A 25,959-nucleotide genomic window follows, 5' to 3' on the forward strand; every position below is an offset into this window, starting at 1 on the left:
GGCATCAGCCAGGAGAATAACAGAGTGTGTGGTTTGTAAGGGCATTACTGAGATATATGCAAACGCAAACCTCAAAAGCACTGGCCTCTTCAATAAGCAGAATTGCAAATATGTCATCTGAACAGTGTAGTAAGAGAGCTTATTCTGAGAACGATGAGGTGAACTCCAAGTGTGAGGGAATGAATAGTTTTGCACATTCCGTGATTTTTCTGTGTAATGGACTTGTGAAGCACTATATTTTTATGTAATTTAAAGCTTATACATTATAATGTGGCCTGACCTGTGGTTGGGAGTCGTCTAAAGCAGAGCACATTTATTTTGAAGATACTTTGGGTTTTGCTGGGCCAAAGCAGACAATAGGTTTTGACTATGGTTTCTTCTCTTGAAGTCTGTTTGAGGCAGAAGTTTTATTTCAGACTTTTATGTCAGTATGTTGGTGTACCTCCAACTGCAATGGAATATTGAGTAGGGGGCAGAGCTTTCATTTTAAACATCATTCCCTTATAGCAAACTAACGGAAAGAGGAGTTTGATGTATTATATTGTGACAGAAGCCATTAAACTGATGCTAACAGAGAAGGACCACCGCTACAAACACGGAAGCAAATGATCAGATTTTGACAGAAGATTACCAATACAAACTTTCTTTCTTTTACAAATAAAGAGGTGCATTATTTAAATAAAAGTTTATATCTCACCCCAATTTATTTAAAAAGAGGTACAATTCTTGCTCTTAACAAAGTATGCATTTTAGCTATATAAAGCTATATTAGCTTAGAATTTATTAACTTATAAATTTTTTATTAATTTATTATACAACTTGTTAATTGCTATTAAGGTAATAGTTGGGTTTAGGTATTGGTTATGGATGTAAACTGCAGAATATGTACTTTATAAGTACAAATAAACAGCAAATACCTTAGCAAAAAGTTAATAAGCAAGTAGTTAATAGTGAGAATTGTGACTTAAGCTAAAGTGTTACTGTACATTTTGTGTGATTTTGAATTTAGTGTGATCTGTAAAACATGGAAAAATTAACTGAATTTATGGAATGGATTATACACCATTTCCAACCTCAGCCCAGCTGTGTGGTATATTTTCCAGTTCCTTCATATATAAAGCTGAATGTCAGTCTCAAATGCCACAATACTGTTCAGACGAGGTTTATGTTCATGGTATGCATTGTGGAAAATGGCATTGTTGTGAAATGGTGTTTCCTATAAAAAAAGAGTCAAATTATATATATATATATATATATATATATATATATATATATATATATATATATATATATATATATATATATATATATATATATATATATACAGTTGAGGCCAGAATTATTAGCCCCGTTTATTTTCCCCCCGGTTTATTTTTTTTCCCCAATTTCTGTTTATCGGAGAGATTTTTTCAACACATTTCTAAACATAATGGTTTAAAATAACTCATTTCTAATTACTGATTTATTTTATCTTTGCCATGATGACAGTAAATAATATTTGACTAGATATTTTTCAAGACACTTCTATACAGCTTAAAGTGACATTTAAAGGTTTAACTGGGTTAATTAGGTTAACTAGGCAGGTTAGGGTTATTAGGCAAGTTATTGTATAACAATGGTTTGTTCTGTAGACTATTGAATTTTTTTTGAATAACACTGCTTTTTGAACAGGGTACTATCAAAATCGACATATTTCAATAGATACTTTTAAAGAATAACTCTACAACAAGACACCAGTTTAATTCTGTTTTTGCTTGTGCTCAACAAAGCCACCACTGTAAAATTGGTTTCATATGTTCAATTTTGTCTGGTCCCTTTGGTTTCTTTGCATTTGCTGATTTATTATACACCCCAGTCAGATTAATTGCCCTGAATTAAAAGCCCCTTAATTGCCATCTAAAAAGGACCACAGCTGAGTCAAATTAAAAGCTGTCCTCTTTAATCTTGACAAGTATGTGTCCATATATAAGATTTTCCCCAGTTTCCAATCGAGAATAACAAGCCCTCGTTGAGTTTCGTTAAATTGGCAGAAGTGTCTCAGAGATAATGAATGAGATCAGCTGAGATGCTCCTGTTTTAATGTGCTTATAAAGTTATTTGGTGCTCAGCCAGATGTGGAGTGATATCCACTTTTGATTACACTTTTATTAACTTAAGTGTCAACAATTAAATTAACTCAGTTTAAAAGTAGTTTTAGTCATATAGTTTTTTCCTGTTCTTATTTTCTTATTTATATATAATTCTATATTTATATATTATTTATTATATATTGACTTTCCATTGTCATTCAGTGTTAGAGAAATAATTAAATAAAAATGAACCAACATATTTATTCTGACTCATACCATTTAAAATATATAAAGTAATACGTAATAAATATTTTAACATGATTCTTGCTCTAAATAAAAAGATTTTCCGGTTTACTAAAAATTGTTACACTGAATTATCTTTTCAAGGGTGTCTGCATTTTTTTCCCTGAACAACCATGTCAGGCAAATTAAAAAGTGAACACATTATAAGTAAATTTATGGTGTATAATAGTTAATGTTATTTAGTTTATTAAACATTCATCTACATATTTTATATTATATTATCTATTGTGTCAATGTAATCTGCTTTTGAAAAGCAAAATATTCAATGATTTCCTGTTATTACTATGAAATGCATCATGATATACAATATATGTATTATATATTGTATAAATGTAATATAATAATACAGCATTTGTAAATAAATAGGGTGGCGCAGTGGGTAGCGCTGTTGCCTCACAGCCAAAAGGTCGCTAGTTCGAGTCCCGGCCGGGAGTTGGCATTTCTGTGTGAAGTTTGCATGTTCTCCTTGTGTGGGTTTCCTATGGGTGATCAGGTTTCCCCCACAGTCCTAAGACATACGCTATAGGTGAGTTGAATAAACCAAATTGGCCGTAGTGTATGTTTGTGAATGAGTGTGTATGGGAGGTTCCCAGTACTGGATTGCAGCTGGAAGGACATCCGGTGTGTAAAACATATGGTGGATAATTCAGTGGTTCATTCTGCTTTAGCAACCCCTGTTGAATATGGAGACTAAGCCAAAGGACAACCTTTGTCCATCACAACCTTGTAATAGGATAAAATTTTTTGACCCACTTCAAATATTGACAACTGTGTATGTGTGTCTGTACCAACTCAACAATATTTTGGGTACTAATTTAATTTAATTTAATTAAAGGTGAGCAAAACCTGACAACATCTACAAAAAACTCATTTTCAAAACAGGTATAAAATTGGTTTAAAATACTTATAAAAAGGTATGACCAAATTGGTATTATTAAAACAATTGTATTTAAAAAAAGTTCAGTGAAAATGCAGAAAGTTTTACAGGTTTACAATTGAGGACAAAATTAGGAAATGTATAGCTCTGTGTATATAAAAATAATAGCACTCCATTAAATGTCTTCATTTAGTTAAGCACACATGTATCATATAGATAGACTAGGACTAAAGAAAAAAGCCTGCGTTATGAGGGTTAAAAGCATGCATACGCTGATGGTGACTGAACTCCTCTGGGATGCTGCATCAGTGTCTCCTCCAGACAGGCGGAGGGTGGAGGATGAAGAGGGAGGAGGAGGATGAGCGGGTGCAGCAGAACACACTGCTTGATCCACAGCCAGAGGAGATGAAAGAGCATCAGCACAACCCGCAGTTTCTGCTCCTGCTGCTGCTGCCGATGCCTGCAGAGCACACACACACTGAAATAGATGAGCCGTACGCTTTGCATTTTACTATTTGATATGAAAATTTCATGAACATATAACCTGATATTCTGGAATAATGTAAAAGCGATTGGGTCATGTTGAAAATAAATGGCATTTACATATGTTTTGTTATTCTCATTTCGAGGTTGAATGTCTGCTACAGTTTATCATCTTTGCCAAGTCCCGAGCCATGTGTGTGTAACCCACTCAAATTTTTGAGTATTAAATATTGTTTTATTTTGACATGTAATTAAGAGTTTCTTAATTAATTTTTTTTTTTTGTCAGAATATATGTATTTATGTTTTATTTTCTTACCTTACCTAATGCACAACAATTGGGCATTTAAAAAAAAAAATTTATAGATGTATAAATTTACATTCAGAAGTTAATTTCTAAAAACCGGAATTGAGGTCAAGGGTGACTGACGTCACTTGTACGCCAGCTTGTGGTGAAGACAGGAGAGACACGTTTTGGCTGTCTTCTAATTTAATCCATCCTGCCAATTCTGCATAAAATTAATGTCCCAAATTGTTTTGCTGCATTAGGTAAGTTATATACATTCGGATTTCCTGCATATTTATTTTACTTTTCGATTTGTTTAGCTATATTGTATAGATGATGCATACTGTTCATGGATCGCTGTAAATGTACAAGTTTACCGTGTTCAATGTGTTTTACTCTGTTTTATATGTATATATTTTGAACATATTGTGAACTATTTTGTGAAAATGCTCTTAGTTGAAGTTAGCAATGTTATGTGAAGTTGTGAAGTTATATGAAGAGGGTGACTGACGTCACTTGTACGCCAGCTTGTGGTGAAGACAGGAGAGACACGTTTTGGCTGTCTTCTAATTTAATCCATCCTGCCAATTCTGCATAAAATTAATGTCCCAAATTGTTTTGCTGCATTAGCTAACTGACACTGGACTGTTCCATCGCGCCGCGGCCGCATTGGACTCGTGCAGGCAAGGGGAGTGGCTCGTTACATTCACTCCGTGAGGATTTCTGCCAATTTGGATGGACGCATGTCATCACTCAATCGTCGAGGATTTTCGTAGGAAACACATACACTGATTCACAGTCATTGAACTACGTTTTACATTACATTCAGGACTTTGAAGTTTCATATATATAAATATATGTTGAAATTGGGACGTTTAGACAACTGAAACTGTATTTTCCTACTTCTGTATAGTTTTATTTTTTTTTTTTCAAAAAGGGCTGAATTGCTGTCAACATATTGTATTTTATTTATTTAATTTTGTTTGTTTTGAATACTTGAGTATGTTTTTATAAGGGCTGAAAAGCAGTTCAGATACAGACCAGAAAATTTGCAATACAGCAAACTCAAAAGTATTTTCTTGTGTTTGGGTTTTTTTTTTTATTTTTATTTGAGCAGTTGGAGATTATAGTATTAATAATATGTAAAATTTGACCACACCATTCATAAATATATTGTGTCGTTAAGTTGAGATATCCCGAACCCGAGATTTCAAGTAAATTTCATATATATACTTTAGAAAGCTCAGACCCAGTAGATAATTTTCCCCTTTTCAGTAAATCAATTTCATAGGTGGGTTACAGAAAAGAGAGAGAAAAATTTGGCGCCCAACGTGGATGGCATTGATTTTCTATTAATCTTAATCCTAACTGCTCTGGATTATTATTTTTTTTCATATTGAGTGATTTTTTCTCCACATTTAAAATGGATCTATGCAGGGAACATGATTTTGATCCTGAAAAGTCTGTACTGCTTACACGAGTAGATCCAGGCACAACTTTAAATGACGTCAGAAAAGCCTTTGGCCACATTGATGATGTGAAGAAAATCAAGTGGATAGGTGACAAATTCCCAGGGGAGTTGCTTTGTGAATTTCAGGAGGTCGCTACTCCATTCGTTGTTGAAGAGGAACAAATGAATGGTAGTGAGCAGTATGTATGGGGTGTTGTTCCACTGGATAGCAGACAGTTTAAAGATGTGCAACATCCACCTAGTATTTCAACACCAATCCAGAGTGGTTCAGTGCAGACTTTAGATGATATGGCTGACCAGTTGTTGGTGCAAATAGAGAATTTGGCCCAAATGCATTGCGTAAATTTGAGTGATTTGAGCCAACAGGTGGTGAATAAGCTTGCGCATAAGACTGATAATGTTGATCAAGGTCCTATCACTTCGACGCCTGCAGCAAAACTGTTTGTTGATGCTAGGCCACGTGTAATGTCCGCTGAAGCTTCAATGCCGGTTTCAAAAGTGTCATTTGCAAACCAAGACGATTCACCGCCTATAAAAAAGAACATTGGTAACGAAACTCCAGTAACTTTTACTATACCACAAGACGTACAGCGTGTGGTAGTGGAACATGTGGTGAAACATGATCCAGAATATCAGGGACATCACCTCTCGCCCCCCAAATTACGAGTGTTTTCTGGACATTGCCCCAAGCCTAATGGGGAAGTTGATTTCACCACATGGCAATTGTATGTTAAACAATTACTCCCAGACACTTCTCTGACAGAAAGGCATAAGCGACGACACATTCTGGATAGTCTCCTCCCTCCTGCTCTTACTGTTGCTCTTGGGGCTGGTACAAATGCACCACCAGAAGTGTATGTGCTGGAGCTTGAGAAAGCTTATGGAAGTGTCACTGGTGGTGATGAGTTGTATATTCAGTTCATAGAGACACACCAGAACAGGGGTGAAAAGCCATCTGATTATTTGAGACGACTTCATGCATTGCTGCTTGAGGTGATTGAAAAGAAGGGAGTGATTGGCAAACAATCTGACACTTTACTTCTCAAACAGTTCATTAGAGGGTGCTGGGATGAAGCCCTTATAACCCAGTTGCGTCTTAAGGAGTTGTTAACAGAACAATCACCATCTGAATTGAGTTATTCGAGCATACTCTTCAAACTAAGGTCATACGAACATGAAAAGCAGCTCAAGGAGAACCGTATGAATCTGCATTTGAATGCGCCTCCAAAAAGAGCTCAGAGTCACGTGCATGTTGCCGTAAACCAAGGAAGTATAGCTAGTTCGGAGGGGGTACAAAATAATGAGGTGTTGATGAGACGCATAAAAGAGCTTGAAGCTGAGGTAGTTAAAGCTAAAAACCAGACGTCTGCTACTGTGAACCAACAGGGGTTTGATCAACTTCAGGCTAGTGCAACTAAGAAAAGAGGTAAAGAAGTGAAGCTCTCGCGTCCTGTGGCACAACCTAAGCAATTGCCTATCAGTGGGTTTTGTTACCGCTGTGGTGAGGACTCTCATTATTTACAACACTGCACCAATCCTGTGAATGCTGCTTTGGTACAGCAAAAATTAGTGCAGAGGCATGAACAGAGGGGTTCTCCCAACAAAATGATGATGCCCACAACACATTTAAACTTGGCATAGCTTCTGTTGTGGAACGGACAGAAGCTGAGTTGGAGAAAAGTTCCACAGAAATGAGTAACCACGTTCCAGAGGGTCTAATTGGCGAACCATGGGAAAGTGAAGCATGGTTGGATGGAGTTCAGTGTCTTTGTTTAGTAGATACAGGATCCCAGGTGACCTGTGTAGCTGAATCATTCTACAAGCAGTACTTGCGGCATCGAAACCTTTCTCCCATAGGGAATTTACTTAGAGTTGAGGGAGCTGCTGGACAAATAGTTCCGTACATTGGGTACATTGAAATAGACATACAGTTTCCAGAATCGGCTTGTGGAACAGATGCCGTTGTTACAGCATTAGCATTGGTTTGCCCTGATCAGGTTTATAATGCACGAATGCCCTTGCTAGTGGGGACAAATGTACTCCGCTATCTTGTTCGAGATTTTAGGATGTCACAGGGAAAGGAGTACCTAAAGAACATGTCTGCCAGTGTCAATTGGATGACTGCTTATCACCAGTGTGACAAAGTATTGACACCCGGCAAACAGCCACAATATTCTACTCCAGTTAGACTGTCTGGTAGAAAGTCTGTAACAATCAGTAAAGAGGAAAAGTGTGAAGTAACAGGAGTATATAGATTGAAGGAATTTGGTTTGAACAAGACAATGATTATTGACGAGCCTTTGACGCATCAAATTCCTGGTGGTTTGGTGGTTGAGTGCAAATTGATACAAGCAAAGCTCAGTGCTCGGAATAAAGTTAAAGTAGTCATTCGTAATGTTTCAGATCACAGTGTGACTTTACAGCCAAAGGGAGTGCTAGCTGAGTGTTCAGTGGTAGACTGGATTAAATCTGTGCCCCTTTTTGATGGTACAGGCAATTCACAAGCCAAGACACCCCTGATGGCAAATATCTTAGTGAAGACAGAAGATCCTGTTACTGTGGATTTTGGGGATTCTCCTATATCTGAGGAGTTAAAAGCTCACATCATGGGGAGAATAAACAGAGAAGTGTCAAGTGCATTTGCGAAACATGATCTTGATGTAGGGCATGTTTCGGGTGCAACCCACCGAATAGAGTTGATGGAACATGTTCCTTTCAAAGAGCGTACTCGTCGAGTCTCACCTGCTGACTTTGATGATTTGAAGAAGCATTTGCTAGATTTGCTAGCTAGTGAGATTATAGAGGAATCAAACAGTCCTTATGCTTCCCCAGTTGTACTGGTGAGAAAGAAAAATGGAGATTTAAGAATGGTGGTTGACTATCGCAAGCTAAATAAACTGACAAAAAGAGATGCGTATCCTCTCCCAAGGATCGAGGAGACGTTTACTTTGTTGTCAGGCTCAAAGTGGTTCTCGGTTTTAGATTTAAAGAGTGGATACTACCAGTTGGAGGTAGAGGAAAGTGACCGTCCCAAAACAGCATTCACTACGCCATTTGGTAACTGGCAGTTCAGGCGATTACCACAAGGGCTGACAAATTCTCCTGCAATGTTTCAAAGGACTATGGAGAAAGTCATGGCAGGTTTAAATTTGCAGGAAGTTATTGCTTTTCTCGATGACTTAATAATTTTTTCAGATACACTGGAACAGCATGAAGAACGGCTCATGAAAGTCCTTCAGCGGATTGCAACTTTTGGATTAAAGTTGGCACCTTCCAAGTGTAAAATTTTTCAAACCTCCGTCAAGTACTTAGGGCATGTTATTTCTGCTCAAGGTATACACCCAGATCCAGACAAGATCTCTGCCGTGAAGGAATGGCCCATTCCGAAAACAGTCAGGGATTTGAGGTCATTCCTTGGTTTTGCTGGATATTACAGACGCTTTGTCGAGGGTTATTCCAAGATAGTTAAGCCTCTGAATGTGTTATTGCAAGGTGAATTCTCCACCAGGAGGTCATCATCCACATCTTACCGTGTTAGGAGTAAGTTGCAATCTTTAGCTGGAAGATGGGATGATGAGTGTCAAATTGCATTTGACACTGTTATTCAGAAGCTTACAACTGCACCGACTCTGGGCTTTGCAGATTGGAAGTTACCCTATATCGTTCACACAGATGCCAGCGTAAATGGTCTGGGTGCTGCCTTATATCAAGTACAAGATGGTAAGACCAAAGTGATCGCCTATGCCAGTCGGGGTTTATCGAGGAGTGAGAAAAACTACCCTGTACACAAACTAGAGTATTTAGCTCTTAAATGGGCTGTGTGCGAAAAATTTCATGACTTTTTGTACGGTGCAAAGTTTACTGTATTAACTGACAACAACCCGCTAGTGTATGTGCTTACTACAGCTAAATTGGACGCAGCTGGTCATAGGTGGCTCGCAGCTCTGTCAATGTATGATTTCGAAATCAAGTATCGAGCAGGCAGAACTAATGTTGACGCAGACGGACTTTCACGGCGTCCACAAGAGCCACTCGGTGATGATGCCGAAACCATCATGATAGATGAACGAATTGAAAGCTTGCTGAGCAAAGCAGAATGTGCCGCTGTTGAGTTTGAGAAGTTTGGACAGGAGGAGATTAAGGCTGTGTGTATGAGACAATCTGTATTTTGTGGAATGTTTTCTTCACAGCCAGGCGAAGGGGACCTGGTGGAAGCCAGGGCTACCTCAACCCCTGCTGTGGAGATGCTACTGTGTGACGAGGATGTAGTGCCAGATGACCTGATAGATCCAGAATGCTTGCCTGGACAGACTGCTCTACCGAGTATGACTCGGACAGATTGGTATCAGTTACAACGAGAGGATGTTGCCCTCAGAAAGGTGATTGGTCTTTTGGAGTCTGGGAACAATCTGTCTCATGTGGAAAGACTCAATGAGTCTAGGGAAGTTAATTTAATGTTAAGGGAAAGGCACAAACTGAGGTTAGTAGATGGGGTCTTGCACCGTATGGTATGTGATCAGTATGGGCAAAAATATGGGCAGCTGGTAGTCCCCTCTAGTTTCAGAGACAGAGCTCTTGAAGGCATTCATGATGAAACTGGGCATATGGGGTATGAAAGAACTTTGGAGCTTGCCCGAGCCAGATTTTATTGGCCTAAGATGGCAGAGTATGTGGAAAGAAAGTGCAGAACTTGCGAGCGTTGTATCAGGCGAAAGGCCCGTGCCCAAAGGGGTGCTGAGCTAGTAAACATCAAGGTTTATGCTCCTTTAGAGTTAGTCTGTATTGATTACCTTTCACTAGAGCCAGACTCCAGTGACACCCGTAACATCTTGGTGATCACAGATTATTTTACTAAGTTTTCGTGGGCATTTCCCACTAAAGATCAAACTGCCAAGACTGTGGCTTCTGTGTTGTGGGAAAATTTAATTTGTCATTTTGGTTTCCCTAAAAGAATACACAGTGATCAGGGAGCCAATTTTGAGTCTGAACTGGTAAAAGAATTGTGTACTCTAGCTGGTGTCAAATCCCGCACAACACCTTATCACCCTAGGGGAAACCCAGTAGAAAGGTTTAACCGAACCCTTCTGGATTTATTGGGAACATTGAGTGATAAGAAGAAAGAACATTGGAGAAAATATGTACGTCCACTGGTGCATGCGTACAACTGTACGAGAAATGACGCGACTGGTGAGAGTCCTTTTCTTTTAATGTTTGGACGTCAACCTCGTCTTCCAATAGACCTCTGTTTTGGGATTAACCCCAAGGGGTATAATTCCAAAACTCACACTCATTATGTCACTGAACTTAAGCAAAGACTACGGTATGCTTATAAATTAGCGGTCCAAAATGCAGAGAAAAGGCAATTGATGAATAAAGCTCGATGGGATAAGAAAGTCACAGCCGCTTCAGTTGAAGTGGGCGATCGTGTTCTCATTAAGAACGTCAACATTCGAAGAAAGCATAAAATAGCAGATCGCTGGGAGTCCACTGTATATGTGGTTGTCAAGCAGCCAAATGCAGACATTCCGGTGTATGTGGTTCGGCCCGAGAATGGTGATGGCTCTGAGCGTATCCTCCACAGAGATCTTTTGCTCCCTTGTGGGTTTCTTCCCGTCAGTCCTACTGTAGCTGATGAAATACTCACTGTGCCAGAAAATTGCTCTTCTAGAGTGAATACGGATGATTTGAGAGGGGATGCAGGGGTCGATAATTTTGGTGAAATTTTGGAGGCTGAAAGTTCAAAGTCTTTGAATCCTCATGCTCCAGAATTCAATTCAGTCTTGCAAAACGTTCCTGAGCTTTCTAGGACTCTTAGTGTTTCAAACAGGCAAGATGATGAAATGAACACATTGAGTGTTACATCTGTTGAGAACGACATTGAGAATAGTTGCGAGACTGAAATTCAGCAAGATGTTTCCTCCTTGGAGGAAGATGATGATGTGGCAGTACAGCCTGATGAGTTGAGTGTTGAAGAGCGTGATTGTGTTGTTGGCTTAAGAAGGTCTAAGAGAGAAAAGAAACCCCCAAATAAATTAAATGATTACGTTGGGTGGAAAGCACAATGCAAGAGGCAGGGTGTTACTCTGGAAAATCAATCCAGTCAATTAAGTCAAGTACTTGAGATGATGCAACAACAGATGCGAGTGCAGCTAACACAAAGCGAATTGTTGTTTAGCCTTATAGGTTAGCTTATTAAGTGCCTGATGAGGACATCAGAGTTTTGAGCAGGGGAGGATGTAACCCACTCAAATTTTTGAGTATTAAATATTGTTTTATTTTGACATGTAATTAAGAGTTTCTTAATTAATTTTTTTTTTTTGTCAGAATATATGTATTTATGTTTTATTTTCTTACCTTACCTAATGCACAACAATTGGGCATTTAAAAAAAAAAATTTATAGATGTATAAATTTACATTCAGAAGTTAATTTCTAAAAACCGGAATTGAGGTCAAGGGTGACTGACGTCACTTGTACGCCAGCTTGTGGTGAAGACAGGAGAGACACGTTTTGGCTGTCTTCTAATTTAATCCATCCTGCCAATTCTGCATAAAATTAATGTCCCAAATTGTTTTGCTGCATTAGGTAAGTTATATACATTCGGATTTCCTGCATATTTATTTTACTTTTCGATTTGTTTAGCTATATTGTATAGATGATGCATACTGTTCATGGATCGCTGTAAATGTACAAGTTTACCGTGTTCAATGTGTTTTACTCTGTTTTATATGTATATATTTTGAACATATTGTGAACTATTTTGTGAAAATGCTCTTAGTTGAAGTTAGCAATGTTATGTGAAGTTGTGAAGTTATATGAAGAGGGTGACTGACGTCACTTGTACGCCAGCTTGTGGTGAAGACAGGAGAGACACGTTTTGGCTGTCTTCTAATTTAATCCATCCTGCCAATTCTGCATAAAATTAATGTCCCAAATTGTTTTGCTGCATTAGCTAACTGACACTGGACTGTTCCATCGCGCCGCGGCCGCATTGGACTCGTGCAGGCAAGGGGAGTGGCTCGTTACATTCACTCCGTGAGGATTTCTGCCAATTTGGATGGACGCATGTCATCACTCAATCGTCGAGGATTTTCGTAGGAAACACATACACTGATTCACAGTCATTGAACTACGTTTTACATTACATTCAGGACTTTGAAGTTTCATATATATAAATATATGTTGAAATTGGGACGTTTAGACAACTGAAACTGTATTTTCCTACTTCTGTATAGTTTTATTTTTTTTTTTTCAAAAAGGGCTGAATTGCTGTCAACATATTGTATTTTATTTATTTAATTTTGTTTGTTTTGAATACTTGAGTATGTTTTTATAAGGGCTGAAAAGCAGTTCAGATACAGACCAGAAAATTTGCAATACAGCAAACTCAAAAGTATTTTCTTGTGTTTGGGTTTTTTTTTTTATTTTTATTTGAGCAGTTGGAGATTATAGTATTAATAATATGTAAAATTTGACCACACCATTCATAAATATATTGTGTCGTTAAGTTGAGATATCCCGAACCCGAGATTTCAAGTAAATTTCATATATATACTTTAGAAAGCTCAGACCCAGTAGATAATTTTCCCCTTTTCAGTAAATCAATTTCATAGGTGGGTTACATGTGCACCAGCCCAAGCTGTAATTTAGTATGCGGCCAGGGTTAGGCTGAAGAACGTGCACAAATATGGTATTTTTCTAGCCCCATTAAACAGCAGGAGAGATTCCAGTCTCATTAGCACTAACAAAAAGCTGTGGCGTAGTGGTCAGTATTTTTAAAAGCTGAAAATGTACCCTTTGGATTTTCACGCAATGTATATGCATTTTTGGATCACACTTTCATGTAGTGTCAACGATCACATTAATCGAGTCAGTTTCGTATTCTTCTTATATAATTCCTGCAAATTTATATCCATCAGTTGATAATAAAAATATTATCCCATTATTTTTTGGAATTATAAAGTGATGTTTTAACGAAGCAATTATATTTCCACAGTATTCCCTATGATGTTCACAGAGAACATTTTATTTCTTTTAGCTGGGGGTATACACTCACTGGCCACTTTATTAGGTACACCTGCCCAACTGTTCATTAACGCATATTTCTAATTAGCCTATCACATGGCAGCAACTCATTGCATTTAGACACGTCAAGACGTTCTGCTGTAGTTCAAACTGAGCATTAAAATCGGGGGAGGGGGGTGATTTAAGTGACTTTGAACGTGGCATGGTTGTTAGTGCCAGTAGGGCTGGTCTGAGTATTTCAGAAACTGCTGATCTACTGAGATTTTCACGCACAACCATCTCTAGGGTTTACAGAGAATGATCTGAAAAAGAAAAAAAATATCCAGTAAGAGGCAGTTCTGTGGGTGCAAATGCCTTGTTAATGCCAGAGGTCAGAGGAAAATAGCCAGACTGGTTTAAACTGATAGAAAGGCAGCAGTAACTCAAATAACCACTCGTTACAACCGAGGTATGCAGAAGAGAATCTCTGAACAAGAAACATGTCAAACCTTGAAGCGAATAGGCAATTTGCACAGGCTCACCAAAATTGGACAAAAGAATATTAGAAAACGTTGCCTGGTCTGCTGAGTCTCGATTTCTGCTGCGACATTCAGATGGTAGGGTCGGAATTTGGCATCAACAACATGAAAGCATGGATCCATCCTGCCTTGTATCAATAGTTCAGGCTGGTGGTGGTGGTGTAATGTGTGGGGGGATATTTTCTTGACACACTTTGGGCCCATTAGTACCAATTGAGCATTGTGTCAACACCACAGCCTACATGAGTATTGTTGCTGACCATGTCCATCCCTTTAAGACCACAGTATTCGCATCTTCTGATGGCTACTTCCAGCAGAATAACGCGCCATGTCATTAAGCGCGAATCATCTTAGACTGGTTTCTTGAACATGACAATGAGTTCACTGTACTCAAATGGCCTCCACAGTCATCAGAGCTCAATCCAATAGAGCATCTTTGGGATGTGGTGGAACAGGAGATTAAAATAATGGACGGCAGCTGACAAATCTACAGCAACTGTGTGATGCTATCATGTCAATATTGACCAAAATCCCAGAGAAATATTTCCACAACCTTGTTGAATCTATGCCACAATAGATTAAGGCAGTTCCGAAGGAAAAAGGGGCCCAACCCGGTACTAGTAAGGTGAACCCAATAAGGTCAATATTATCAGGCCATTAGAGATTTTTTTTGATTGGCTACAGACTTCCAGTTGTTCAATGACTTGCCTAATAAGCCTATTAGTTAATTAGTTAATTATCCTAGTTAATCCTTTATATTGCACTTCAAGCTCAATACTAGAAACTTGTAAAATAACAAGCAAAATATATATTGTCATCAAGACAAAGATAAAAGAAGTTAGTTGTTAAAAATAATTTGAAAAAACTATTATGTTTAAAATTCAACGCAGTGTCGCAGTAGGTAGTGCTGTCACCTAACAGCAAGAAGGTCGCTGGTTCGAGCATCGACTGGGTCAGTTGGCGTTTCTGTGTGGAGTTTGCATGTTCTCCCCGTGTTCGCGTCGGTTTCCTCCAGGTGCAGGTGAATCGGGTAGGCTAAATTGTCCGTAGTGTATGAGTGTGAATAGATCAGAGATGGGTTGCAGCTGGAAGGGCATCCACTGTGTAATACATATGCTGGATAAGTTGGCGGTTTACTCTGTTATGGTGAACCCTGATTAATAAAGGGACTAAGCCGAAAAGAAAATGAATGAGTATGCTAAATTTTGGTAAATGTAAAAATAATTAATAAAACAAAACTAGTGAGAATAAAACATGAAAATAAGGGTGAAAGGTTGTTCCACTGCCATTTGGAATAACTGATATATACATGTATTTAGTGTATATACAGTTTATTATATTTTTTATATTAAGAGTTTAGCAACAGAGGCAACTACAGAGATTTAAAACCACAACCAGTCAGTATTTTGGAACATCACTGTGACACTGTTCTTTTAACATGTCATCAAATGATTATTTTCTTAATTTTCCTTTCCATATATATATATATATATATATATATATATATATATATATATATATATATATATATATATATATATATATATATATATATATATATATTCGCAATAAGATTTTAGTTTCAGCAAGAGAGATTTCAGTCTCGTTAGCAGGAAAAATTAACAGCATAGTTGTCAATATTTTTTTGAAGCTGAAAATACAGAAAACATCTTTGATTGTCCTTTAATTGCCACCCTTTTTTTTTTTTTGCATTCACCTATCAATGCATTTGCACAGAAATCCAACACTAAAATCCAACATCCATCAATTGAAATAGAAACAATAAAAATCTCTACATTCATATCTGCATGTTCCCTGCCTGCTACGTGGCATTTACCTGTGGGGAAATACATAATTACATAAGAATCATAATGATTAGTAGTTAGTGGCTCAGAATTTGACTCAGTGGATTATTTAATTTACATAATTCTAATTAGTCTGCAGTTCCCCAAAGCCACCTGGTCTGAAGTGATAAAAGGAGAGCAGGAACATGCAAGATTTCAGAGCACTGCTGCTGCTGCTTGCTGAATACAGACGAAAGATTTGATAGACTGGCATCAACAAAAACAACAGCTCTGACTGTGTTGTTAATGAGTAACAATATTATAATAATAATGGTGTATTTCTAGCTTATAATGAATTTTAAATTATAATATCAATCTTATTAATCTTACTCCTTACCTTAATGAGAAAATTCACACAAAAATAGCATTCTGTTATCATTTACTCACTCTCCGTATGATCCAAATATTCAGTGCATTTTACCCCTGTTGAACACAAAAGAAGACATTTTAAACAATGTTGGAAGCCAGCTGTCATTTACATAATTTTTTGTCCTATGGATCAATCGTGGATAAAAAAAAACATGTATTTACAAAACAAAACTCTTATGAAACATCATTATTCAGTTTACTAGCACCACTGACATTCAGTTCACTTCCAAGTGAAAAAAATAATAATTAAATGACTTACTTTGTCTTATCTTCAAGAAGACCTCTTCTGTCAGTTTTTTTTCAGGATGACTTGAGCAATGGCATCTGGATGTAGCCTTGATAATGCAAGCTGAGACTGTATTTCCCAGAGATGCAATATCAGACACAATGCACTCAATGGAGCTAGTGACGTGACTGTTAGGCAAATGGTTAAGGGTGGGGTTAAGTAAGGCATTAAAAAGCATTGGATGCAGCTCAGATTACACTGCACCATGTTTGCATCCAGACACCTTTCAACTTGAGATCACTTTGCTTCTGTCTCCTTATATGCTGATCCAGGGACGCGATTTAATCTTTTCGAGATCTCTCTTGATCAGGCTCATTATCAGATTAACTCGTGGTTTAAGAAAAGAAAATGCATCTTTGCCATTTTGAGAATACAAATATTATTCGGGTAGGCCATTATGCCATTATTTATTTTCGCTGCTTACTACGCGCGAAACAATCACCAACCAAAGAGAGAAACAAACTGCATCAATGTTATATTTTCATACCCCTAAACATGACTAACACAAAAAACATGCAATCTAAGTACTATTTTTAAATTCTCATTATTAACAAAAAAAAAAAAAAAACAGCAGGAAAAAATACCAAAACGGCCTGCATCTGATTCTGAAGTGCACATTTGATGGCACCATGAAGCCACATTAGAAAATGAATGCAATGAAGCAAAATACAGGTTATGTGATAATGAAAATATTGTGGATGTAGTACGTCTGAATCCCATTAATAATACTCATTATATACAAAACACGCTTTTCAAACAGATCGAAAGTTCAAATTCAAATAGAACCTACTTAGACAGTCCACAATTTCAGACATATCACTGCTAGACAGGGTCACGACCCACCAGATAAGAATTACTGCAAAACGAGCTTGTCTTCATTATCAGACAGGAACAGCTTGAAGAACACGGTTTCTTAATTTGCAAAGCTACAAAAGACAAAGCAAGAAAAATAATGTGTCAGATGTTTTTTTTAGCTTTACCCTGCATGTAGAACAGATTAATCTCTGGACTGCACCATTAAAAGAACTAAGGCGACCCCTGACTTTTAAACTCTGACCCACAAGGGGCCGCATTCCTTTACATGACCTTTTCTTGAAGCAGGTCCTCTTCAAATGGGGTTCAGTGGCCCATTGGTATTCACTCTTCTTTCTGTGGAAAGATCTGTAGACACCTGCAAGAAACAAATGATTCCATTTGCAGGAATATTTAAGGAAACTGCAGTTTGACAGTATGTGATAATACAAAAAAGTTTTCTCTTTTAACGTATATAATACCATGCGTTGTGTGTCAGTTTTATAGTGATGAGAAATGTCTCAGTGTACACTGCAGAACACAAATGTGCTAGTAATGGGGTAATTAACATCTCAGAATATATTTAATAAGTAATTCAATAAAGCAATGAAAAACTGTGATGATCACCAGCAAGCTAGCCAGGGCAATTTACTGGAGAACTACACATCTGTCACTGAACTGGATTAAAAATACAATCATGCACCTCATATACACCAGTTCCCGATTCCCTCTGATTGCTCACACACAGCCGGAAGATCATGATGAACTAATTACCAGGACTACACAAAAAAAAAAAAAAAAACACTTTTGCTGCTTGTTCAAACTACTTATTAAAAATTAGTTGAAACAACACATTTCTTTAATTTTTGTTTGGGGGACAACTTAAATGTCTTAAGTTCAGACCAATTAAATTTGTAAAACATTTAAGCCAACCAGTTAGAATTGTTTTGGCACAACATGAAGGAATTGTGTGGAACCCAGCAATTTTTATAGTGTATAAATACACCTCACATTCACACACACAGTGCTGAGTCTTGATATGCTGTAGCATTTTTAAAGCGTTCTATTGTCTAGCCTTCCCTTGTTTACTGAACCTTGCCTTATTTCTTGTTTATGTTGTTTTGCCACTTGTATCTTTGCCTGTGACCACTACGATTTTGGATTGTCCTCATGATACTGTTTGTTCCTGTTTTGACTGTTGCCTGCATGACTCTGAGTTAATAAACTGCATTTGGATCCTTAACTCCACTGTACCGTGACTCACAGGTTACAAAAAAAAAAATGTCTCTACACAAGGGTTACGAATTATAGGTTACCCTCAATTAACGCTTGACCACCCACCCCTCCACCCCCCCTAAGTGTTCATAAAACTAGATGCATAGTTTGTATTTTATCATACAGAAAATATAATAGTACAAACAGTACAATATACAATACATAAAAAATTTCACACAATTCCTTCATGTTGTCCCAACATAAAACTGATTAAGTTAACGTAATTGTTTTTTTTTTTACAAATTTAAATGGATTGAACATTACACAATTAAATTGTCCTCCAAACTCCAAACTCAAGAATTATGTTCATTCATTCAAAGTTTTGGCAAGTTTACCATAATATATATATATATATATATATATATATATATATATATATATATATATATATATATATATATATATATATATATATATATATATATATATATATATATTCATTTTATTTTCATTTATAGCAAAGTTCTGGCAAGTTTACCATAATATATATATATATATATATAATTTATTAATTAAGAAATAGTTTACTCTGATCTCTATCTTAAATAATTTTAATAATTAAAATAATAGATAACTTCAATATACATTTGACCACCACTGTAATGGTCCATCCAATTGTGAACGGATGTTTGTGCCAAAAAAAATTAATTCAGCAATTTGAAACTGACAAATCTGGAACGTCAACCAACAGACCTTTTCCAAATTTAAGTGGATTGAACATAAAATCATTTGGGTGGTCCTCCAAAAATTTAATAATTGTGTTCATTCATTAATTTTCCTTCGGTTTACTCCGTATTAATCAGGGGTCGCCACAAAGAAGTAAACCACCAACTATTCTGGCATTTGTTTTACACAGAGGATGCCCTTCCGAACACATCCCAGCACTGGAAAATGTGTTGTTTCAGCTCATTTTAAGTAAGTAGTTTGAACAAGCTTAAAAAATCATTTATTCAGTGTGCAACAGCATAGTTCTAGCACCCTGAGACAACAGTTTTTTTTTTTTTACTGTAAGTTTAATCTATGTAAGGTTAGTCTATAGAACAACTGATTGATGTTTGGCTGTTGAATTATAAGACTATGCACACCCAAGTTAGTGATCTGGCCTCAGTATAAAGCGGAACTAATTTAGCTGCAATCCTCTGTAAATAAAAACACACACAATATAATGTTCATCAGCCAGTCAGAACCAAGCGTTCAACAGTCCTGTAGTAAACTTTTTTAAATAATGTCCTCAAAGTTTATTCTTCATCAAATGAAGAAGCAAGCAAGTGATTTCAGGCACAAGTGCAGCGATAAAGTCTTTAGGCTATGACAGTGTTGGAGGAGCCCCGGACCACAAAGAAGGAACTCAGGGAGTAGCCACTATCAGTTTTTAATTTGAGGCAGCCGCTAAACTGGGCCTAAATAATGAGCAGATGGATGTGATTCTAGCAGGCATCATTAAAACACCAGTTCACAGTCTGAACACTGCAAAGGAAAAAGGACAGAGCCTTTCCAGAGAGTTTTGCATCCAAACATAAAATGGAACCATGGCTCTCTATTATGTTTTATATTCTTTTTAATGTTGGTTAAAGAGGGATTTTTGGGGGACGTTTAAACCTACCCGTGTTGCCATGGAAACCTTATTCATGGCTTTTTACAGACGAGTGAAACTGAATCTGGTTCTCCACTTTTCTCCCCCCTTACAACCCCCCTCCCAAACTATTTCAACATCAGAGCAGTATAGTGAGCTTTGAGGACTAAGCCGATTCCCAGATGAAGCTATTTTCTATTTCTGGCTGTGCTCAGGTCTGAAACATTAGCAAGAAAAAGCAAAACAACGTATTCAAAGACATTTCTGTTAGACATTTGGAGTTTAGCAGGATAATACTGCATAAATCCAAAATGATTGATGGTTTGATTGATGGTCTGTTTTTTTTTTCAAGCACTGCAAATACTGGAGCACTGGAGCATAAGAAAAAAATAATTCACAGAAATTTATGCAAAATAGCACACAACATGAGAACTTTTCAAGACAAACCATTCATGAGCCTTGAAACTTCTAAGCGATGATGTATGATTGTGTAAAAGCCACAAGTCAGAGCGATTTTACAGACATTTTTAACAAATCATCTTTAATACACATAACACTACTCATAATCCTGAAGTGGGCAGCTCCACCAATCAAATAAATCCATGTTACCATGGAAACGAGGACTGCACCAAAAGAGTTCTTGGATGATTTATAAAATAAAGTTACCTGAGTCTTAAAGGACAAAATCACCAAGAAATGAATTACTCTCATGATGTTATAAACCTAAAAGGTTTTCTTATTAAGACTAATGGTGCTTGATTAAATTTGACATGTTGTTGTCATCAGTTTCTAAGACATCAGAATAAATTATATCTGACATCATTGATGACGAACATGACACAGTGTTTCAGAATATGTATAAATTTAGACGTGCACTAGACATGCCATTAGTAGGTACATGCTATGAGTAAAATGTTCATTTGTGTAACTACTGATACCATGTCTTTAAAATTTAATGAGCATTAATTAAAGAAAACGACGACAGGTCATTGAAAATTATTCCATGCTTTCAGACCTTCAAAATTTGGTTAAAAAATGCGGGAAGTAAATTACAACTCGTTTGCTTTCAAAGGCTTCAAACAACATTCATTCATTCATTCACTTTCTTTTTATTTTATTTAATTGAATCTTTTTATTTATTTTTTGTCAAGATGTTGAGAATCCATAACTTGTTAACGCCAGTAGAATTTTTTTTATTAATATTATTTCACAGTTATAATTTTTTTTATTTGTAATCATGTAATCAATAAAACTATACTGGGACCAGATTACGAGTATTTTAAAGTATTATAAAACATGTTTAAAAGGAATGTTGGTCACACTTTATGTTGATGGTCCGTTTGTTGAATTTAAGTTACATTGCATCTACATGCCAGCTAATTCGCATTAGATTATAAGTAGACTGTTAGGTTGGGTTAGGGTTAGGGTTAGTATGTTGACATGTACTTGCTAAGTTTCTTATAATCAGTTAAATGTCTGTTGAAGGAACAGTATTAACGATTAATACTAGCAGACAGTCTACTAATACTCAAATGGACCATCAATAAAGTGTTACTGAAATGTTTGTAAATACAAATTTGGAAAATTTGAGTTAAATTTCTTTTAACTCTGTTAAATTTACTGTGAAAAACATCAGCTGTGGTTTCCAGAATTTACCAAAAAATAAAATACATTACAAAAGACGTTACAAACCATAAAATAATTTTCTACATTTTACGGTAAGCTACCATATGTCATTAATTTATTTTTTAATACACCAGTGTTTTGGAGTACAAACATATGCACATCATACCATTCTTACACAAACAGAAAAACTTAAGCAGGAGAAAGTCATATGATGAACCAACCGTCATCACAAACAACTTTTCCCCAGGGCAGAGAAACATACAAATACAGTTAAAGTCAGAATTATTAGCCCCCTTTTGGATTTTTTTTAAACAATTGGTGTTTAACAGAGCAAGGAAATTTTCACAGTATGTCTGATAATATTTTTTTTAGAGGAGGTCTTATTTGTTTTATTTTGGCTCGAATAAAAGCAGTTTTGAATTTTTTAAACACAATTTTAAGGTGAATATTATTAGCCCTTTTAAGCTATATTTTTTTCCGAAAATCTACAGAACAAACCATCGCTATACAATAACTTGCTGATTTATAGTAACCTGCCTAGTTAACCTAATTAACCTAGTTAAGCCTTTAAATGTCACTTTAAGCTGTATAGATAGTAAAATATTATTTACTGTCATCATGGCAAAGATAAAAGAAATTAGTTATTAGAAATGAGTTATTAAAAGTTATTATTAGAAGACACTCAATATCATTCACACAACTACTGAACATCATTATGGTAACACACATAAAAAATAAAATAATGCAATAAACATTATTTAACATTAGATGTAACATAAACTCTAATATACATCACTGAAAAAAAAACATAGTAATGTGTCAGAATTCTGCCACTTGTTAATTCTTGTTTTAGTGGCAGAGTAGACACTCCTGTCATGTCTTGTATGTTGTGCTTGGCTCGGGGTTTTTTGGGTCGAGCACTCATTTTTCTGTCATTGTCTGTCTTCGTCTTTGTACGAGTGCTGTCTTGGCCTTGCGCTCTCCCACCTAATGTGGGCTTGTGAGTTCCAGGCGTACTCGAGACACACGCTCTCGTCCTGGTGTGTTTGTTGTTTTGTTCGTGCATGGTCTAGCTGGTTTCGGTTGGCGTTAGAACATGCATGTCGCATGTGTGAGTGCACAGTAAGTGTTTTCATTTATCACATGCTCGTGTCTTACATTCAGGCATCTGTTGGTTATGTGTTTAGCACGTGTTTCATGTTTACATGCACCGTGTGCTTTAGTTTTTTGTTTCATATGAACATACGGTTAATGAGTTCTCTCATTGGCTGCATGCTCTAGTCCTGTTTTCTTGTGAGCACATGGCTTAGGTTGTCTTTGTGTCATGTGCTCTCCTGTCTATTGTGTAATCCCACCCTTCTTGTTAACCCATTATTAGTTTATTCAGTTCACCTGTTTGTTTGTTAATTCTTTCAGCTTATAACTCCCTCTTGTCTGCTGTCCTGTGCCAGTTCTTCACACGTGTTTATCCAATATAGCCTTGTCCTGTCTTGTCCAGCCCTGATCCCTGCCAGCCTACCCTGTTCATTTGTTTATTTGTTTTGCTAATCTTTTCACCCTCAGGGTTGTTGTTGTTCCCATTTTGATTTAATTTATAACTAATAAATAACCATTTTGAATGGCGCAGTAGGTATCAAGAAGGTCACTGGTTCAAGCCTAGGCTGGGTCAGTTGGCATTTTTGTGTGGAGTTTGCATGTTCTGCCCGTGTTCGCGTGGGTCCCCCACAAGTCCAAAGACATCCAGTATAGGTAAATCGGGTAAGCTAAATTGTTGGTAGTTTATGAGTGTGAATGAGTGTATGGGTGTTTTCCATTAATGGGTTGCAGCTGGAAGGGCATCCGCTGCGTAAAACATATGCTGGATAAGATGGCGGTTCATTTATCTGTGGCGACCCCAGATTAATAAAGGGACTAAGCTAAATAGAAAATGAATAAATGAAATACCTGTTTTAGTTCTGCATTTGAGTCCTTGTCCTTTCCCCACCTTTATCCATGACAGTAATGTCAACAAAAAAGCATAAAAAGTGTTGTGCAGGAAGTTCTGGTAAAGCACATTTAAGGCTATTAAACATATATATATATATATATATATATATATATATATATATATATATATATATATATATATATATATATATATATATATATATATATATATATATATATATATTAGGAAAATGTAATGAACCATGCCACATGTTTTACCGTAACATATCTACCACTGAAATTACCTATATTTTTTTACAGTGTGGGTTTCATTCACAAATTAGTGCACTCCAAAATTAAATGAATAAGCCCCATTGTTTCTCTCTTACATTATGGAGCAAAATCATGTCACCTCCGCTATAATACAACTGAGAAACACAGAACACACCAGAAGATTCAAATCATATTAATGTAACAGACAACAGGCCCTTTCCACAGGTGTCCCATTTTGTGAAATATTAAGGTGGAAAATTCACTTCATGACAATAATTTAAAGCTAACGTAAAAGCCAGCCCCATATAGGATGCTTTCCTGGAGACTTAGGCTTTTGCGCTGGGCAGCCTGCCATGAGCAAGACTACAGTGAGTGAGCCTGCAGGATACAATGTCTTTTGTGAATTTGATTCCCAAGTGAAGGCAATTGAAAATTTGGATGGTTTCTATAGGCACATAATGCTCCAATGCAAAGATATAACATTACTGGGTGTGCTATTTTAAGCAGTCGACTAATGACAAAAATATCTCAATAAAAAAACGTAGCAATAATTCAGCAGTTCTGTACAGGTGGGAATAACACAGCATCCACTTCAGAGTCTGTAACTCGAGGGGATTTTGTTATGTAACACTATGTGGATTATTCTGTAAAAGAAAGGCACACTGATCCAGGTCATGAAAACTGGCCCCAGATCAGGCCCCTCCTTTTTGCCAGGGGGAAGAGGCCTTAGAACTGGAAAGAATTTTGGGCTGAGTGGAAACATACGTGAAAATATAGGAGAAAGAGAAAAAGAGGGAGAGAAGGAGAAAGAGGGAAATTGGCAGCGACAGTAAGAAAGAACACAGAACATAATAGAAAGAAAAAAAACAATAAAAAAACGAAGAGAAGAGGGATGGAGTGAGCACATTCCCGATTACTCATGAACCCCAAAAGCACATGGAAGACATTATAGAGCATTATGTTGTTTTTCTCCGCTAGACGACTGAGAGGATGGACAGACTGATGAAGAATATACACAGTTTATTTTCTCCTGAAACAAACTTCATCAGGGGAATAACTTGCCAAATAATTGGGTCAGTAATGAGATGAGGAAAAAAAGCCTCGTTAGCTATGACTGTTCTTCAATCCCGTTTCTCTCAGTTCTTTTCATTATTCCTTCTTTCTCTGCTCTGCTGCCAAATTGCAGTAATCCAAGCTGTATTGTGTTCACAAGAGCTTTGGAAAGCACAAATGTCATAGGAAAGCCTCTCCTGCAATACCTGTTTCGGCTGTCTGTAATGGAAAACCACAGATCCAACTTAAATCTGTTTCAGTGAAACATTGACTACATTATCTGTGAGTGCTTGTGTTGCTTGTTGATATGCAAGTCTTGTTTCTTTAGATTTCATGCATTCTGCCCTCTATGCAGTCTTCAATGATACCCAAGACTGAAAGGTTGGCCATTTTCTACTCATCTCGATATTTCAGGTAAAATACTGCATTTAACCCTCATTGCTGAGATTGTTTTAAAAACTGGATTAAATAAGGAATTAAAGCAATTGGTGATCTTAATTTAAATAGTATGTTTGGTAGCTTTCTTTCAGTTATTTAAAGAATGCTGTGCTCCGTTTTGAGATTTTTTAAAAACCTCTTGTATGTTGATTTGAGCATTCAATAGCACTACATAGCAATGTTGCTATTCATAGTAACAAAATAACATTAAATCTAGTTTATTAATTTGGAAATAAAAAAACATAGTTCCTGTTTATATGATAATTTAATGTTATTTTAGTTTTATTAGTTTTTATGATAAATAAGATATTAATAATCAATTGTTATAAATTAATGCACTTAGGTGTTGATTATTAGAATACTGATTAAAACTTTGCATTAATTATTTAATTCATATAGTGCATGTATTGTGTTTTGACATACACTGCACACCACCACCAGTTTGCATGAAAGATTAGGGTCGATGGGGAATTTG

The 25,959-nt window shown here is 36.6% G+C and overlaps 1 long non-coding RNA gene across 6 annotated transcripts in view; it reads right to left on the reverse strand.

The window, feature by feature from the left end:
• Positions 1-3,080: 3,080 nt before the first annotated feature.
• The window catches only part of LOC147836397 (uncharacterized), a 31,766-nt gene continuing 8,887 nt past the window's right edge, over positions 3,081-25,959 (reverse strand). For 5 of the 6 annotated variants that reach the window (XR_015493797.1, XR_015493793.1, XR_015493792.1 and 2 more), the window contains 3 exons: positions 16,502-16,656; positions 16,261-16,296; positions 3,081-3,709 (listed from right to left, as the gene is read on the reverse strand). This is a non-coding gene — a long non-coding RNA (uncharacterized LOC147836397). Of the gene's footprint in view, positions 3,710-15,578; positions 16,297-16,501; positions 16,657-25,959 lie in introns of those variants that run through there. The other variant, XR_015493795.1, reaches the window with a different exon arrangement.

Source organism: Danio rerio, chromosome 6, assembly GCF_052040795.2.
Source record: "Danio rerio strain M-AB ecotype USA chromosome 6, GRCz13ab, whole genome shotgun sequence".
Taxonomy (NCBI): Eukaryota; Metazoa; Chordata; class Actinopteri; order Cypriniformes; family Danionidae; genus Danio; species Danio rerio.